The sequence below is a fragment of the Scyliorhinus torazame genome, chromosome 16 (genome assembly GCF_047496885.1).
Source record: "Scyliorhinus torazame isolate Kashiwa2021f chromosome 16, sScyTor2.1, whole genome shotgun sequence".
NCBI classification, from domain to species: domain Eukaryota; kingdom Metazoa; phylum Chordata; class Chondrichthyes; order Carcharhiniformes; family Scyliorhinidae; genus Scyliorhinus; species Scyliorhinus torazame.
The window spans coordinates 186,802,821-186,821,581 of NC_092722.1; the positions used below are offsets into that span (position 1 = coordinate 186,802,821).

Genomic DNA, 18,761 nt, shown 5'->3' on the forward strand with positions numbered 1-18,761 from the left:
CTCGACCATCACCCTCTGCTTCCTGCCACTCAGCCAATTCTGGATCCAATTTGCCAAATCTCCTTGGATCCCATGGGCTCTTACCTTCGCCAGCAGCCTCCCATGTGGAATCTTATCAAAGGCCTTGCTGAAGTCCAGGCAGACTACATCAAATGCATTGCCCTCAGTTACATACCTGGTCACCTCTTTGGAAAACTCAATCAAGTTGGTCAGGCAGGATCTTCCCTGAACATAACCATGCTGATTGTTGTTGATTAATCCCTGCCTCTCCAAATGCAGATTAATTCAGTCTCTCAGAATTCTTCCAAACCCCCAGTCGGCCTAATCTCTCTTGCATTTCATGCACATTAACCTTTCCACATAATGTGGAGATGCCGGCGTTGGACTGGGGTGAGCACAGTACGAAGTCTTACAACACCAGTTAAAGTCCAACAGGTTTGTTTCGATGTCACAAGCTTTCGGAGCGCTGCTCCTTCCTCAGGTGAATGAAGAGGTCTGTTCCAGAAACACATATATAGACAAATTCAAAGATGCCAAACAATGCTAGGAATGCGAGCATTAGCAGGTGATTAAATCTTTACAGATCCAGAGATGGGGTAACCCCAGGTTAAAGAGGTGCGAATTGTCTCAAGCCAGGACAGTTGGTAGGATTTCGCAGGCCAGATGGTGGGGGATGAATGTAATGTGACATGAATGGGACCTGGGATTCATGTCGCATTACATTCATCCCCCCCCAGCTCGCATTCCTAGCATTGTTTGGCATCTTTGAATTTGTCTAAAAATGTGTTTCTGGAACAGACCTCTTCATTCACCTGAGGAAGGAGCAGCGCTCCGAAAGCTAGTGACATCGAAACAAACCTGTTGGACTTTAACCTGGTGTTGTAAGACTTTGTACTTTCCACATAAGTAATAGTTCCAGGTTAGATTGGATTGCCCCCATTTTAAATAGCATGCATTTCCCTACAGTGAGGGTGGGCTTGTGGTGCAGTGGGTATCGGAGTCGGATGGTCCGGGTTCAAGTCCCACCTCAGGACTTGATGGCCAAGGAAGTGGAGTTCATGAAGCAGTCAAACAGGTTGAGTATTGACTTGCAAATCCTTCCAACACATGCCAATGGCAGGCGGGAGAGACTCATGATCCGCCATGTGATGAAAAGGTTGGAGCCTCTACCATCACTGTGCATGTAGACAGCAACATGCAAAAGTGCACGTTGCCATGGCAACCCGGACTTCGAGTGATCTGCAATACACCTCCACAGTGAATTCCATCCCAAGGATATTCAAATCCTGTGACTTAGCCTATTGATCACAGCACACAATGGGAAAAAGTATAAATGGGGGTGGAGAGAGGGGGGGGAGCAACGATAATGTTATTTTGTTTTCCTTAATGTTTCCCCCTCATATCCAGGGGGAAAAATATAACCTCCACAAGTAATAATTGAAAAGTATTTTCCCATTAAAGGCCTTTTCCAATAATTTAAATGGAAGTAAAATAACAAAACAAAGAGGGAACCGGATGCTAGCAAAAATAAATATTAGATTGTTTGAGTTGAGCAGATATCATAGAGTAAACAGCACAATGTAAGCATTAAGGATTTGCAGCATCAGCCTTCGTGAAGCCAGTCTGAAGGGATATCATTTGAGTGGAGCATTTTGACTCAGCATTAAACAAGTTGGAATTCTGCAGCATGAAGCAACACCCACAGAAACATCCAGGCACTGAAAGGACCAAAACATCAAGACCAGTGAACTTTAACCTACTCTTTTCTCCCCATGGCATTAGCATAAATAGCCTCAGCTCTTAAAGCAGAAAGGTCAAGGCCACAGACTCCAAGAAAGTTTACTTTGATGTAACAATATACAGTACATTTATTTTTTAAAAATCAAGTCACCAAGAATCTACTTACCATCATCTTGGCTGTTTAGTTCTGAATCTCCTCCTCATTGCAATGTAAATTATTTTGCTAATCCTGGTGCTATCACAGGCGGGTTCCAGCCTGGAGAAAAATAAGTGTGTCAAATGTCACAAGTATCAAACAATAACCCCCTCTGAAATGTCAGCTTCCCTTGTTACCCCTACTTTGCAATTTGCAAACTGCTCCGCCACTCAGTGTTTTAAACATGCAGACAGTTTTTAGACAATATTTCATAAATACTGCAAATAACTGGAGAGATGTTAACCCATAAAGAGAAATAAAGAGAGAGACAATAGAGAAAGTGAAAGACAATGAGAAAGAATAAAAGTGAAACAGCAAGAGAGAAAAAAAGGGTAGAGAGAGAGAGAGAAAAAGGGTAGAGAGAGAAAAGGGGAGAAAAAAAGAGAGAAAAAGGGAGAGCGAGAGAAAAAAAAAAAGGAGAGAAAAAGGGAGGGAGAAAAAAGGGAGAAAAGAAAAGCAAATGAGAGGGAGAGAAAGCAAAAGGGAGCGAGGGAGAGAAAGCAAAAGGGAAAGGAGAGAGTGAAAGAGAAAGATATTAAGACAGAAAGAGAAATAGAAAACAGTCAAATAAAAGAGAAAATAAGTGGGAAAGAATGACAGGGAGGAAGGAGAGAGGGAGAGCGGGGGAGAGCGGGAGAGAGAGAGAGAGCAGGAGAGAGAGAGAGAGAGGCGTAGAGCAGGAGAGAAAGAGAGAGGGAGAGCGGGAAAGAGACCGAGAGCAAGAGGGTGAGGGAGCGAGGGAGACACAGAGAGAGAGGGAGAGCGGGAGAGAGACAGAGAGAGAGGGAGAGAGAGACAGAGAGGAGGGACAGCGAGCAAGGGAGAGCGGGAGAGAGACAGAGAGAGAGAGAGAGAGGGAGAGCAGGAGAGACACAGAGAGGGAGAGCGGGAGAGACACAGAGAGAGAGGAAGAGCGGGAGAGACAGAGAGAGAGGGGGAGAGCGGGAGAGACAGAGAGAGAGAGAGAGAACGAGAGCGAGAGAGAGGGAGAGCGGGAGAGAGATGGAGACCGGGAGAGACAAAGAGAGAGGGAGAGACACAGAGAGGGAGAGCGGGAGAGAGACACAGAGAGGGAAAGCGGGAGAGAGACACAGAGAGGGAGAGCGGGAGAGAGACACAGAGAGGGAGAGCGGGAGAGAGACACAGAGAGGGAGAGCGGGAGAGAGACTGAGAGGGAGAGCGGGAGAGAGACTGAGAGGGAGAGCGGGAGGGAGACAGAGAGAGAGCGAGCGGGAGAGAGACACAAAGAGAGAGAGAGGGACAGCGAGACACAGAGGGAGAGGGAGAGAGACACAGAGGGAGGGAGCGCGGGAGACACAGAGAGGGAGAGAGACAGAGTGGGAGGGAGAGCGGGAGAGACACACACAGAGAGGGAGAGGAGTCACCTCTAGTTGATTTCAGTGCAGTTCAGATCTTGGTCAGTTTCAGGCGGATATTTAAGTTGAAATTGCTCCCCCGGGGAGAGTGAGCCGGCCCCGGGGAGAGTGAGCGGCGCGGGTCCCGGGGAGAGTGAACGGTGCCGGTCCCGGTCCCAGGGAGAGTGAACGGTGCCGGTCCCAGGGAGAGTGAACGGTGCCGGTCCCGGTCCCGGTCCCAGGGAGAGTGAACGGTGCCGGTCCCGGGGAGAGTGAACGGTCCCGGGGAGAGTGAACGGTGCCGGTCCCGGGGAGAGTGAACGGTGCCGGTCCTGGGGAGAGTGAGCGGGTCCCGGTCCCGGGGAGAGTGAGCGGGTCCCGGTCCCGGGGAGAGTGAGCGGGTCCCGGTCCCGGGAGAATCCCCTTTGGGGATTGTCCACACACTGAATCTGGGAATTCCCCAAACGCTTTTCAGTAAACATGTATCTGCAACACATTTCACTGAGTTTTGGTAATGTTTCTGGGCAAACTTTTCAATTCAATTCAACCCGAATTATAGTCGAAAATAATTCATGATTTTTTCCCATTTGGAATTTGAGTGTTAATGAAATCCCAAAACATAATCATCACTTCTAATATCAAACAGGGGTGAATATGCAAAGCTGCAGAATGTCGGATTCGGTTTAACAACTGCTGCTAAAACAAAGTTCAATTTGAAACCAAAAGTTGTGCGTCCAGCAATTTAATTATTTATATAAGAATAAGGAGGCGCTGTTCAGGGTGGTAATGTGACTGGGCTGATAAATCCATCGGTCCAAACCATGGCAGCTGATGGATTCAATAATACATTTGGACAAGAAATGAGTCAATCAACTGTTGTAAAAGCAGGCATCTAGTTCATGACCTACCAGTCTGGTCTGGTCTACAAGTGACTCCAAACCCACAGCAATGTATCAAACTGCTAAAAAGGAATGAAACCAGACAGAGCAGCCAGCATCCACCCCGGAAATAACAATGGCATATCCAGCCCTGTCAACCCTGCTCGTGGACAAGTAAACAACTCCCTGGAGGAGGCGGCTTCACAAATATCCCCTTCCTCCAATGAAGGGAGAGTCCAGTACATCAGTGCTGAAGCATTTGCAACCATCTTCAACCAGAAGTGGCATTTCCTGAAGTCCTCATGCAGCCAATACAATTCACTGCATGTGATACCAAGAAATGGCTGAAGACACTGGACACTGCAGGGACCCTGACAATATGGAGCTCCAGAACTAGGTGCACCCCTAGCCAAGCTGTTCCAGTACAACCACAACACTGACATCTATCTGGCAATGTGGAATCCGTCGAACCTTTTTGGAACCTGTCCACAAAAAGGTAAATTCCAACCCAGCTAATTACAGTCCCATCAATCATCAGCACAATGATTGTGGGGTGGGGTGGGGGGGGGGGGGGGGGGGGGGGTGCTTTAAAGCAGCAACACCCTGTTCACTGACGTTCATTTGGGGTTCTGCACAGCCAACTCAACTCCTGACTTCATTACAGCGTAGGGTCAAAAAATGGACAAAAGAGCTGAATGCCAGAGGTGAGGTGAGGTGAGAGTGACTGTCCTTGATATCGAGGTAGCATTTGACCGAGTGTGGCATCAAGGAGCCCAAGCAAAACTGAAGTCAATGGGAATCGGGGAAACTCTCCGCTGGTTGGAGTTGTACCCAGCACAAAGGAAGTTGGAGTTGTCAGAAGTCAATCATGCTCAGCCCCAGGAGGGAGATAGAGAACCTAGTGGAGTGGTGCAGCGACAACATTCTCTCCCTCAATGCCAGCAAAACTAAAGAGCTGGTCATTGACTTCAGGAAGCAAAGTACTGTACACACCCCTGTCAGCATCAATGGGGCCGAGGTGGAGATAGTTAGCAGCTTCAAATTCCTAGGGGTGCACACCTCCAAAAATATGTCCTGGTCCACCCACGTCGCGCTCCCACCAAGAAAGCACAACAGCGCCTATGCTTCCTCAGGAAACTAAGGAAATTCGGCATGTCCACATTAACTCTTACCAACTTTTACAGATGCACCATAGAAAGCATCCTATTGGGCTGCATCACAGCCTGGTATGGCAACTGCTCGGCCCAGGACCGCAAGAAACTTCAGAGAGTCGTGAACACCGCCCAGTCCATCACACAAACCTGCCTCCCATCCATTGACTCCATCTACACCGCCCGCTGCCTGGAGAAAGTGGGCAGCATAATCAAAGACCCCTCCCACCCGGTTTACTCACTCTTCCAACTTCTTCCATTGGGCAGGAGATACAGAAGTCTGAGAACACGCACGAACAGACTCAAAAACAGCTTCTTCCCCACTGTCACCAGACTCCGAAATGACCCTCTTATGGGCTGACCTCATTAACACTACACCCTGTATGCTTCACCCGATGCCAGTGCTTTTGTAGTTACATTGTATATGTTGTGTTGCCCTATTATGTATTTTCTTTTATTCCCTTTTCTTTCCATATACTTAATGATCTATTGAGCTGCTCGCAGAAAAATACTTTTCACTGTACCTCGGTACACGTGACCATAAACAAATCCAATCCAAGACACCACTGCAGGGGTTCCTCAGGTTAGTGTCCTAGGCCTAGTGATCTTCAGCTGCTTCATCAATGACCTTGCCTTCATCGTAAAGTCAGAAATGGAGGATGTTCACTGCTGATCGCACAATGTTCAGAACCATTCATGACTCCTCAGATACTGAAGCAGTCCACGTCCATATGCAGTAAGATGTGGATAATATCCAGGCTTAGGCTGATATGTGGCAAGTAACATTTGTGTCACATAAGTGCCAGGCAACGACTATCTCCAACAAGCGAGAATCCAACCACACCCCTTGATATTCAATGGCATTACCATTGCTGAATCCCCCATTATGAACATCCTGGAGGGTTATCATTGACCAGAAACTGAACTGGAGTAGCATATAAATATTGTGGCTACAAGAGCAGGTCAGAGATTGGGAATTGAGCAAAGAGTAACTCACCTCCTGACTCCCCAAAGTCTGTCCATCATGTACAAGACAGAAGCCAGGAGTATGATGGAATATTCTCCACTTGCCTGGATGAGTGCAGCTCCAACAACATTCAAGAAGTTGACACCATCCAGGACAAAACAGCCCTGCTTGATTGGCACCTCATCATCCACTACCATCAACATTCACTCCCTCCGCCACCGGTGAACAGTAGCTGCAGTGTTTGTCATCAATAAGATGCACTGAAGCAACTCGCTAAGGCTCCTTCAACAGCACCTTCCAAAGCTGTGACCTCTCCCACCTCGTAAGACAAGGGCAGGAGATGCAAGGGAACACCACCACCTTCAAGTTCCCTCCCCAAGCCACTCAACGTTCTGATTCGCCATTCCTTCTCTGTCATCGAGTCAATATCCTGGAGCTCCCTCCCCAACAGCACTGTGCAGGTACCCATATCACAGAGACTGCAGCAGCTCAAGAAGGCAGGTCACCACCCACCTTCTCAAGGGAATTTAGAAAATTAAACAAGGTCTGAGATTTGGTCAAGATATTAAAAATCATAAGGGGTCTGGAGAGAGTGGATAGAGTGTAAGTGTTCCTTTGCTTGGGTTGGAGATACAGACGGCACAGATTTAAGATAATTGGCAAAAGAAACCCTTGCATCTCCTGCCCTTGTCCATGCCAGAGAAGGAACACTTTTCATGCAGGGTGTTGTTAGGATCTGGAATTCACTGCTTGACAGTGTGGTAGAGGCAGATTCAATCAAAAAGGGAATGAAATCTTGATCCGTAAAAGTAAATATTTGCAGGGCTACAGAAAAAGGCAGGGGAGAGGCCCTTCCAGAGAACTGGCACAGCTTTGATGGGCCAAATGGCCTCTTTGTATGTAATCTTTCTATGATTCTATCCTATTTCAGATTTACATAGAATTGATTCTTGAAATGGATCTTCAATTCCCGAATTTCAAACAACAAAAACCTGCAATATTTACCGACAACCTACAAAAGTCTGAAAACATGCAACCAACAGATTCAAAAACAGCTTTTTCCCCTGCTGTTACCAGACTCCAGAATGACCTTCTTATGGACTGAACTGATCTCTCGACGCATCTTCTCTATTGTGTAGTACTACGCTCCGTATGTTTCACCTGATGTCTGTGTCTATGTATTCACATTGTGTATTTATGTATGTCCTATGTGTTTTCATGTATGGAAGGATCTTCCTGGACTGTACGCAGAACAATACTTTTCACTGTACCTCGGTACATGTGACAATAAATCTAAATCTAGTTATGTTTGTCAAACACCACACAGCTTTCTAATTAAAATATTTAGTTTTAATCAAGACTGAATTCTGACTGACAACTTTTAAAACATTTTTTAAAAAAGTTACAATACCTGTTTTTTCCCCAGTGAACTAGGCACAAATTGGTTCCAACCTTCAAATAGTATTTTGCAGCTGCAAGTTACTTAGTTTAATATTAAACTAAGTACCATTCTGATTAATGCATCCTGAATAGTGGAATTTTAAGTTACATATTTATAAACCATTGCAGATTATTTTATTTACCAGTCAACCTATTTAAATAAAAACAGAATATGCTGAAAAAGAAACTCGGCAGCATCCGTAGAGCGAGAAATAGCTAACATTTCAAGGCCTCTTTTTCAGAACTGTCCCAGAGGGTGATCTTGTTTTTCTTTACCTATTTAAATATACCTTAAACACCAACCCCACAAATATGGGGCAGCGTCCAAAGATCCCACAATCAAATGTTCACTTCTGGGATGGAACTGGATTAGGAAGGCTCATTTAAAAAAAAAAATATTGGAGCATACACATAATTAAAATCATGGTTTGTTGCTTTTTACCAAAATCCATAGGTGGGTCAATTGAGATTTTGTATCCTTTTACAGATTAAATTCGTCCTCTCCTTTCAGTTTACATACATCCCCAAAAGGTGAATTAAGGAACTGGTTTAGAAAGGGGTTGAAAGATTATGGGCGGGATTCTCCCATCCTGCGGCATTGTGTCCACGCCATTGTAAACACCGTCGCGTTTTACGACAGGGTGAATGGGCCGCTGCCAGGAGTAATTCTGGCTCCTACAGGGGGCCAGCACGGCGCTGGAGCGGTTTACGCCGCTCCAGCTGCCGAACCCGGCACGAACTGGACACCACGGGATCCGCGCATGCGCAGTGGCGCCTGCGCCAACACGCATGTGCGTAGTGGCGCCGACGCCAAGGCGCGTATGCGTGTGGCCTCCTTCAACCCGCCGGCCCTGACGCAACATGGCGCAGGAGTACAGGGGCCGGCGCGGAAGAAAAGAGGCCGGGGGACAGAGAGGCCAGCCCGCCGATCGGTGAGCCCCGATTGTGGGCCAGGCCGCATCGGAGGCACCCCTGGGGTCGGAGCCCCCCCCTCCCCCACAGGCCGCCACCTGACCCTTCCACGCAGAGTTCCCACCGGCTGCGAGCAGGTGTGGATGGCGCCGGTGGGACTCAGTGTTTTCTCTACGGCCGCTCGGCCCATCCAGGGTCGAGAATTGGCAGGCCGGCGTAGAGTGGCCCGCGATCGCCGCCACCCCAAACACGCCAGCGCCAATTCTCCGCTCTGCGGAGAATTGCATGCCGGGGTGGCGTGGCCCGCTCGCGGGGATTCTCCTACCCGGCCCCGGGCTGAGAGAATCCCGCCCTATAGTGCTGATTGAACTGGAAGAATTCAATGCACATGTGTGGCACTTGCTTCAGGATATCTGTACCTGCACAGCCCAAGATGTGGCATAACAAGAACAGGGGCCAGACAGGAAATGTAAACACTCATATCTAAAACAGCCAGCATTCGGTTTTGTTTTCTATGATATATTTCCAGGAATTCTGCGTCATTCTATTTCAGTCATGTACTCACTTGCATTTTCTGCTGGTGATACAGACTGACCTCAACCACAGAGGGCAAGTTGTACTTTCTGCTTTTGAGTAGACTAGGGGATTTTCACTGTAACTTCATTGCAGTGTTAATGTAAGCCTACTTGTGACAATAAAGATGATTATTATTATACAACAATAATACCTTACACAGCACCTTCAACATAATTAACTGTATCCAGATGCTTCACAGGAGAAGTCCTTATACAAAGTTTGACACATGGCATATTAAAGGAGAGGGAGAGATACAGAGAACGAGGAGGGAAATTCCAGAATTTGGAGCCTAATCAGATGAGGGCGCAGTAACCCATGGTGGAGCAATTGTTCAAGAGGCGGGAATTGGAGTGAAAAGATCTCAAAGGGTTGCAGAGCTGGGTGAGGTTGCAAGAGATAGGAAGGGTCAAGGCAGAGGATGATTTAAAACAAGGACCTTTTACTAGCGTCACAAGCAGGCTTACATTAACACTGCAATGAAGTTACTGTGAAAATCCCCTAGTCGCCACACTCCGGCGCCTGTTCGGGTACACTGAGGGAGAATTCAGAATGTCCAATTCACCTAACAAGCACGTCTTTCGAAACTTGTGGGAGGAAACAGGAGCACCCGGAGGAAACTCGTACAGACACGGGGAGAACGTGCAGACTCCGCACAGACAGTGACCCAAGCCGGGAATCGAATCTGGGTCCCTGGTGCTGTGAAGCAACAGTGCTAAACACTGTGCTACCGTGCCATGGAGAACCTGAAAAATTGAGGCATTGCTCATTGCGCCTAGGCTGATTAGTGAATGGTATCACTGAGGACACGGTCAGCAAGAGCTTTGATGAGCTTAAGCTTACTCTCTCTCTCTCTCCCCCTCATTTCCTGTTACCCAGATCACCCCCCCCCCTTTTCTTTTTCCAACATTGCCATAGGAACACAAGCTGCAAGTTCCCCTCCAGATCACACACCATCCTGACTTGGAACTATAATCGCTCTTCCTTTGCTGTCGCTGGGTCAAAATCTTGGAACTCTCTCCCCAACAGCACTGTGGGTGTACCTACACCACAGGGACTGCAGCGGTTCAAGAAGGCAGCTCACCACCACCTTCTCAAGGGGCAATTAGGGATGGGCAATAAATGCTGGTCTCGCCAGTGATGCGTACATCCTGTGAACGAATCAAGATAAAGAGGTTTCCTCTCTCGGCTTTTTTCAATCATTACCTTGACATCTCTGTTTACCATTATGTTTATTTTTTGCTCAGCTGTCTAGCCATTATGCTCTCTTTCCAAATTTGACGACTCCTCGCATCACGTCACAGACACTTGCACCTTTAGACCATAACTCTCCACTCTGTCTAGCTTTCCGCTTGCTATTACATTTGCCACGGTCGATCTACTGATTTACCTTCACCATTTTCCCCAGTACAACATTGAAGGTTTCTCCCATTCGGATTGTTCTGCATGGTGTGAGCGCTATCCTCCAGCACTCCAATCCAATGGCCACAAGCTTCAGTATAACATGAACAATCAGTGTTGAGCAGCCATTCTCTGATTTGATGGACCAACTTCAAGCAACAACAGCTTTCCCCCTCTTCTGCTAAGACGAGCAGTACTCCCGGATCATCCCGAAGAGCCAGGACAACACCTGCTCTACTGCCGACAATCATCTTAAATCCCATCATCTTGCCACACATCCCCCTCATCTGCAGGTATGAGGAGCTCATGGACGTTTTTGTCACGGAGAGCGAACACCATCCACTGAACTGCCTCAGCTGATGCTCAGTAAAAGGTCTTACACGGCCAGGTTAAAGTCCAACAGGTTTGTTTAGAATCACTAGCTTTCGGGGCACAGCTCCTTCCTCAGGTGAATGAAGAGGTGGGTTCCAGAAACATATATATAGACAAAGTCAATGATGCAAGACGATACTTTGAATGCGAGTCTTTGCAGGTAATTAAGTCTTTACAGGTCCAGACGGAGCAACTGGAGAGCGGGATAATCACAGGTTAAAGAGGTGTGAATTGTCTCAAGCCAGGACAGGCTTGTGAAATCCTACCAACTGTCCTGGCTTGAGACAATTGACTCCTCTTTAACCTGTGATTATCCCTCTCTCCAGTTGCTCCGTCTGGATCTGGAAAGACTTAATTACCTGCAACGACTACCATTCAAAGTATCGTCTTGCATCTTTGACTCTGTCTATATATATGTTTCTGGAAACCACCGCTTCATTCACCTGAGGAAGGAGCTGCGCTCCGAAAGCTAGTGATTCGAAACAAACCCGTTGGACTTTAACCTGGTGTTGTAAGACTTCTTACTGTGCTCACCCCAGTCCAACGCCAGCATCTCCACATCTCAGCTGATGCTGGCCCGACACTCCCCCCCCCCCCCCACCCCTCCCCATTTCCCACCAAGCCAAACCTCACACCAGTCTCCCCCATGCCTTACACTAGATCCTGTTTGTTGATTGCCATCTCCCCTCAGGACCTCTCCAGGCTAATCTGATGTATGAAGTCCAGATCCGACACCCAATCAACCTCCTTTCCTGACCCTGCCCACACGAACTGACATGTAACTGGGACTGCCCATCAATAGCAACTTCTTCCTTCCTTTCAGAACTGACGTCGCCCCACTCCTCAAATCCCACGTTTTCATACCAACTATTAACCCATCTCCAGCCTCCCTTTTCTCCACAAAATCCTTCATCATACAATCAAATCCTCCGAAATATGTTCCCACAACTCCATGTCTAAATCTTTAAATCAGATTTCTGCTGCTGTTACAGCCCTAAATCAAAGTTAGAAATAAGATATTTCCTGACTCGAACCCTTCCTCATGGGAGAAGTGTCAACTCTATCATTCCCTTCACTGCCGCTCCTCCAGTGTCCAGTTTAGAGATTGCCCTGGTTTGGTTTCATTCTTATCCATCCAAACACAGCTACAAGATCTGCTTGTTCCCACACCATTACATCTGGACCCCTTCCTTGACCCACTCCTCTTCCTCATATACCTGCTAATGCTTTGGCGACATCAACCACAGATATGGGACGAGTTTCCATTGGTACAAGAGGGAATTTTCAGAACCAAGCCATTCAGCCCCTCGCACTTGCTCCCCTATTCAATTTGGTTGGGATGAGCTGCATCTTAACTCCGTTCTCCTGTCTTTGCTTCATACCCTTTGATATCCCATATAACAGCTCCATAAATTTCAATAACATCCAGCTTCATCTCGGAACAACTTTCCTAGACCCCTGGCCACCTGCTGCATAACATTGAGTCTTTGAAGACCACAAATTTCTTCAGTATAACACAATGTTAGGCATAGAATTTACAGTGCAGAAGGAGGCCATTTGGCCCATCGAGTCTGCATCAGAAAGACCAACCCACCCAAGACCGCATCTCCACACTTCCCCACAACCCAGTAACTCCATCAAACTTTTTTGAACACTACAGGCAATTTAGTATGGCCAATCCACCTAACCTGCACATCTTTGGACTGTGGGAGGAAACCGGAGCACCCGGAGGAAACCCACGCAGACACGGGGAGAACGTGCAAACACCTCACAGACAGTGACCCAGCGGGGAATCGAACCTGGGACCCTGGAGCTGTGAAGCAACTGTCCTAACCACTGTGCTACCGTGCTGCCCATATTGGGTGGGAGTGTGAGCTGAGAGGATGCAGTGATGCTTCAATGTGATTTGGACAAATTGAGTAAGTGGGCAAATGCACGGCAGATGCAGTATAATGTGAATAAATGGGAGGCTATCCACTTTGATAGCAAAAACAGAAAGGCAGCTATTTATATGAATGGCTATAGATTGGAAGATGGGAACGTACAATGGTACCTGGGTGTCCTTGTACACCAGTCACTGAAAGTAAGCATGCAGGAGCAGCAAATGGTAACAAATGCAAATGGTATATTAACCTTCATAGCGAGAGGATATGAGTCCAGGAGCAGGGATGTCTTGCTGCAGTTATACAGGGCCTTAGTGAGACCACACCTGGAACAGTGTCAGAACTTTTGGTCTCCTTATCTGAGGAATGATGTTCTTGTTGTAGAGGGAGTGCAGCGAAGGTTTACCACAGATTTCTGGGATGTCAGGACTAACGTACGAGGCGAGATTGAGTTGTTAGGATTATATTTGCTGGAGTTTAGAAGAATGAAGGGCGGGTGTTAGGGGATTTTATCGAGACCCATAAAACTTCTAATAGGAGTAGATAGGGTAGATGCAGGAAGGATGTTCCTGATGGTGGGGGGAGTCTGGAACCAGGGTCACAGTTTGAGGATACAGGGTAGACCATTTAGGACTGAGATGAGAGTGATGAGCCTGTGGAATACTCTACCACAGAAAGCAGTTGAGGCCAAAACATTGTATGTTTACAAGAAGTTGTTAGAGTGGGCAAAGGATAAGGGTCACGGGCGTAGGGGGTGGGGCAGGGGGTGCAGGAACACGTTACTCAGTTGGATGAGCAGCCATGATCATAACGAATGTTGGAGCAGGCTCAAAGGGCCACATGGCCTATTCCTGATCCTATTTTCTCTGTTTCTATCATTGCAAAGAACAAGGTCATTATCTGAAGAACAGAAGTCCCATACTCCTACTGATTCAATGCCTCTTCCCGGACAATATAGAATTTGCAGTGCAGAAGGAGGCCATTCGGCCCATCGAGTTTGCACCAGCTCTTGGAAAGAGCACCCTACCCAAGGTCCACACTTCCACCATATCCCCATAACCCAGTAAACCCACCCAACACTAAGGGCAATTTTGGACACTAAGTGCAATTTAGCTTGGCCAATCCACCTAACCTGCACGTCTTTGGACTGTGGGAGGAAACCGGAGCACCCGGAGGAAACCCACGCACACACGGGGAGAACGTGCAGACTCTGGACAGACAGTGACCCAAGCCAGGAATCGAACCTGGGACCCTGGAGCTGTGAAGCAATTGTGCTAACCACAATGCTACTGTGCTGCCCTATCACAGTCTCAACCAGATGGTTAGCAGCCTTAACATTCGCCTTGACCCTAAACTGAACATCCACATTCTCCACCACAAAGATCACCTACTTCCAACGCTCCGATGTTGCCCTCCAAACCACTGCGGAAACTCGCAGCAATTCTAACCTTCTGCTGCCTGACCTCCCATTATTGCAACATGGACATTGCTAGATTTAAATAAGACCCAAGATCTGTCAAGTTTGCATTCTATGGTCCTGGCCATCCCATGTTACTGCCAGAATGGAGCTGTTTACCAATCATAACAATTAATCTTGACCTCTCACCTCTCCACTTCCTCTATATTCTAACCTTTCTCACCATCTTTATCTTCATTCCTCAATCAATCATTCCTCTCACCAATATCTTCCAGTCATTGTTCTGATAGCTTTTTCCAGTCATTATCCTCATGTCCCTTCCCCTTTTCAATCACCTTGATCTTCTCGCCTTTGCACTCATTAACTGAGATGACCATAAGACGTAGGAGCAGAATTAGGCCATTCGGCCCATCAAGTCTGTGCCACCATTCAACGAGATCATTCTGAACTGATATGATGATCCTCAATTCCACTTTTCTGCCTTATCGCCATAACCTTCAATTCCCTTACTGATAAGACAGGGTCCTCTTACATAGAACATACAGTGCAGAAGGAGGCTATTCGGCCCATCGAGTCTGCACCAACCCACTTAAGTCCTCACTTCCACCCTATCCCCATAACCCAATAACCCCTCCTAACCTCTTTTTTCAACACCAAGGGTAATTTAGCATGGCCAATCCACCTAACCTGCACGTTTTTGGACTGTGGGAGGAAACCGGAGCACCCGGAGGAAACCCACGCAGACACGGGGAGAATGTCCAGACTCCGCACAGACTGTGACCCAGCAAGGAATCGAACCTGGGACCCTGTCGCTGTGAAGCCACAGTGCTAGCCACTTGTGCTACCGTGCTGCCCTAACAGTCAAAGGCCCAGCCTCTACAGCTCTTAATGGTAATGAAATCCACAGATTGACTACCCATCGGAGAAAAAATTCCTCCTTGTTCCGGTCTTAAATGGTGACCCCTTACTCTGAGATTATGCGGTCGGATCCTAGACTCTCTCACAAGGGGAAACATCCTCTCAGCATTTACTCTGTCAGGCCCCCTGAGAATCCATTGCCTCAATAAGGCTGCATCTCCTTCTTCAAAACTCCCAACACAACTTGATCTCTTTTTCTCCTCTTCTTTTTCCGGTTATCTAATCTCTCTCACGACAATAAAAAAAAAAAAACCCTGATCCACATTGATCCTCCTCTTCTTTCTCCCGTCACCGTCCGGAACTTACTTCCACCTCGTTCATGCATTTTTTGTACCCAATTCATTTTTTCCAATTAAGGGGCAATTTAGCATTTCCAATCCACCTACCCTGCGCATCTTTGGGTTGTGGGGGCGAAACCCACGCAAACACGGGGAGAATGTGCAAACTTCACACGGATAGTGACCCAGAGCCAGGATCGAACCTGGGACCTCGGCGCCGTGAGGCAGCAGGGTTAACCCACTGCTCCACCATGCTGCCTCTTGTTCATGCATAATTCTCATTGTGAACTGCTTCCTCTATCATTACCTCACATTTCTGTATCTTTTCTTACCTCCTTTTCTATGACAGCACTGATCTTTCTCTCTCTCGTTAGCCCAACATTAATTATCCTGATCCATTCATCTACCTCTTTTCAGTGATTCACCATCCATCTCATCCCAGTGCTTACCCATCACTCTCTCTCTCGCCTTTCCCCTGACTCACCACTTAACTATTAATGTTTTGTATTGTAATCAATGACTTATGTTTGCTTTTTTCAGGGTCACCTACTCAAAACCAGCACCCAGAATAACACTTTGTAAGTGGACCTCTGCAACACATTGGTGTCCCGAATAAAACACAAGTTGGCAACATCTTGTAATTTATGGGATTAGGACCTGTCAAATGGTAGATCATGGAATTTACAGTGCAGAAGGGGGCCATTCAGCCCATCGAGTCTGCACCGGCCCTTTGGAAAGGGCGCCCTACTTAAACCCACGCCTCCACCCTATCCCCGTAACCCAGTAACCCCACCTAACCTTTTGGGCATGAAGGGTCAATTTAGCATGGTCAATCCACCTAACCTGCACATCTTTGGACTGTGGGAGGAAACCAGAGCACCTGGAGGAAACCCACGCACACACGGGGAGAACATGCAGACTCCACACAGTCAGCCGAGGCTGGTATTGAACCCGGGTCCCTGGAGCTGTGAGGCAGCAGCGCTAACCACTGTGCCGCCCATATGAAATGGTTACACGCTTAAGAAGAAAAACTTTTAAAGTCAAGCTGAAATACATCTTGGGTGATGATAAAGACCAAGAAAAAAAATATTCTGCCATAATTTTTGCATGTCTGTAGAAAAGGGCGAGATTCTCTGGCTTCTCCGGGTGGTGTGTTTCTCGGCGGTGGGTGGGATCTTCTGGTTCCGCTGTCAATGGGATTTCCCATTGAATCCACCCCACGCTGCCGGGAAGCCAGCGGCGGGACCGGAAGATCTCGCCCCAAGTGAATGATTTGCCAAGAGCCACAATGTTGCCAGCCACTAACTTGAAGCAGCCGGATGCAACCTTCAGGCATTGATGCCCCCCCTCCTCCCTCTTCCCCAATGAGGCTGGTCCACAGCATCCAGGACATGCAGATATTGACAAAATGTTACAAATAAAAAAAGTGTCCACTTCAGTCTTCATTAATAAAAAAAGAGGGGTAGGGTAGGGATACAAACAGTTAAATCACAAACCGCGGGGTAACCTGACCAGTAAGTTAAACACTTTCTGAATGGCCTTTGGGTGGGTGGGAAGATTCTCTGGAATAATTCACGGGACGGTTGCATCAGGGAACATCCGCTTCCCTGGCAGGTTGGAGAAAATGGCCTCCCGGATTTGTAGTTTGCAATTTGGACTATTGCACTTTGCAAAGAGGACGGGAGAACCGAGAACTCCCCCCAAACCCCCATCGAGAAGGCAGCGAGTGGCCCTTTAAAAGCACTCCCGACCCAATGAAGGAAACTGACTTGGGTTGGAGTCCTCTGCACCTTAAACCTAATCTCAAACCGATTTCCGCCTCCCAGCCAGCCCCAAGCACAAACATACCTGAAGCTGAATGTCAGCTCAAAAAAAAATACACAATTTGACACCTCTCGGGGTTTATTTTGGTGTTTTACAGGGCTTTTAAAAAATAATAATTGAAGAGTTTCCTATTTGCAACATCAGACAAGTGTGGAGACGAGCCCAATTGCGATTGCAGGGAGGCAGAGCCTGAAACGGAACGGCGAGGGGAACAAACCCAGAGCGTCCGGCAGCACCGAGCCTTTTACAGAGGGGGCGATTCGGGGGGTGGGGGGGGAGACCTGGAAGCGAAAGTGCACCAACAGCCCTTACTCATGTCTGCAACCTATATATAGCGCGGCAGCCCAGACGGCAGATCAGTGAAATTGCAACAACAACAAACACACACACACACACACACACACAAGTGGCAACATTGTAGCGATCCAGCCCCTTCCCTGAAACTGATCAGCCCGAAACGGACACATTTCGATACAATTCACTTACTTCTTGTAGCAGATTCCTGGAACTTCGCTGCACCTAGATCCTGAAATCAAACCTCCGCGGCTCCCCTTCCCGTTCCCATTCCTCGGTTTTGCTGCTGGGTTTGTTTTGATTCCGTGAAGCTGATCATATGACCCAGTCCACAAACCCTCCCCCTCCCCCCATTCCCCTGTCACATGCTCACACTTGTCATCTGCAGCTTTAAAGCGAGGATGTTGGTTGCGATTCATGGCAGCTCCCGTCATACAATTTGGTGCTTTTGTGTTTTTGTTTGGGGGGGGGGATTAATGCAAAACGCAAATATTCCCAAGTCTTTCTTTTCCAAACCTCTCCCGAAAGGGCACCGTCCCTCCCCGAGGTGATCGCCGCTGTCACTGGGAGAAGGCGGGACTGACACACTTCACCCCGCACCTTTAGAGGAGAAAGGGATATAAATGTCACCCCTCCCCCCCCGGAAAATGCGCACGAAGCGGACATTAATTGTAGGGAAAGTGGGAGTTGGCCGCACGGCTGTCTTGAGGTCAGATGTCACCATGTCAGCGGTGACTCTGCAGGAGGCTCTCTGCATTCACACTCACAGGTTTGTGGGTTCACAGTCCTGCCCCAGAGATTCTGAACCCCCCCCCCCCCCCCGAGACTGGGAACACATCACCCCCACCCCCAGAGACTGGGAACAGCCCCCCCCCCACACACACACCAGAGACTGGGAACCCACCCCCAGAGACTGGGACCCCCCCCCATACACACACACACACACACACCAGAGACTGGGAACCCACCCCCAGAGAATGGGAACACACCTCCCCCACCCCCCCCCCCCCAAGACTGGGTCCCCCCCAGAGACTGAGAACACTAACCCCCCCCCCCCACACACACACACACCAGAGACTGGGAACCCACCCCAGAGACTGGGAACACATAAACACCCCCTCCCTCCCAGAGACTGGGAACACCCCCCCCCCCCCGCACACAC

The 18,761-nt window shown here is 48.1% G+C and overlaps 1 protein-coding gene across 3 annotated transcripts in view; it reads right to left on the reverse strand.

Moving 5' to 3' along the window:
* Positions 1-17,901, reverse strand: part of LOC140393304 (CREB3 regulatory factor-like) — a 134,844-nt gene extending 116,943 nt beyond the window's left edge. For all 3 annotated transcript variants that reach the window (XM_072479615.1, XM_072479611.1, XM_072479616.1), the window contains exons 1-2: positions 17,792-17,901; positions 1,907-1,996 (exon numbers count right to left, since the gene is read on the reverse strand). The gene's annotated coding sequence lies outside the window, so the exon portion shown is untranslated. The remainder of the gene's footprint in view (positions 1-1,906; positions 1,997-17,791) is intronic.
* Between the last annotated feature and the right edge of the window lie 860 nt (positions 17,902-18,761).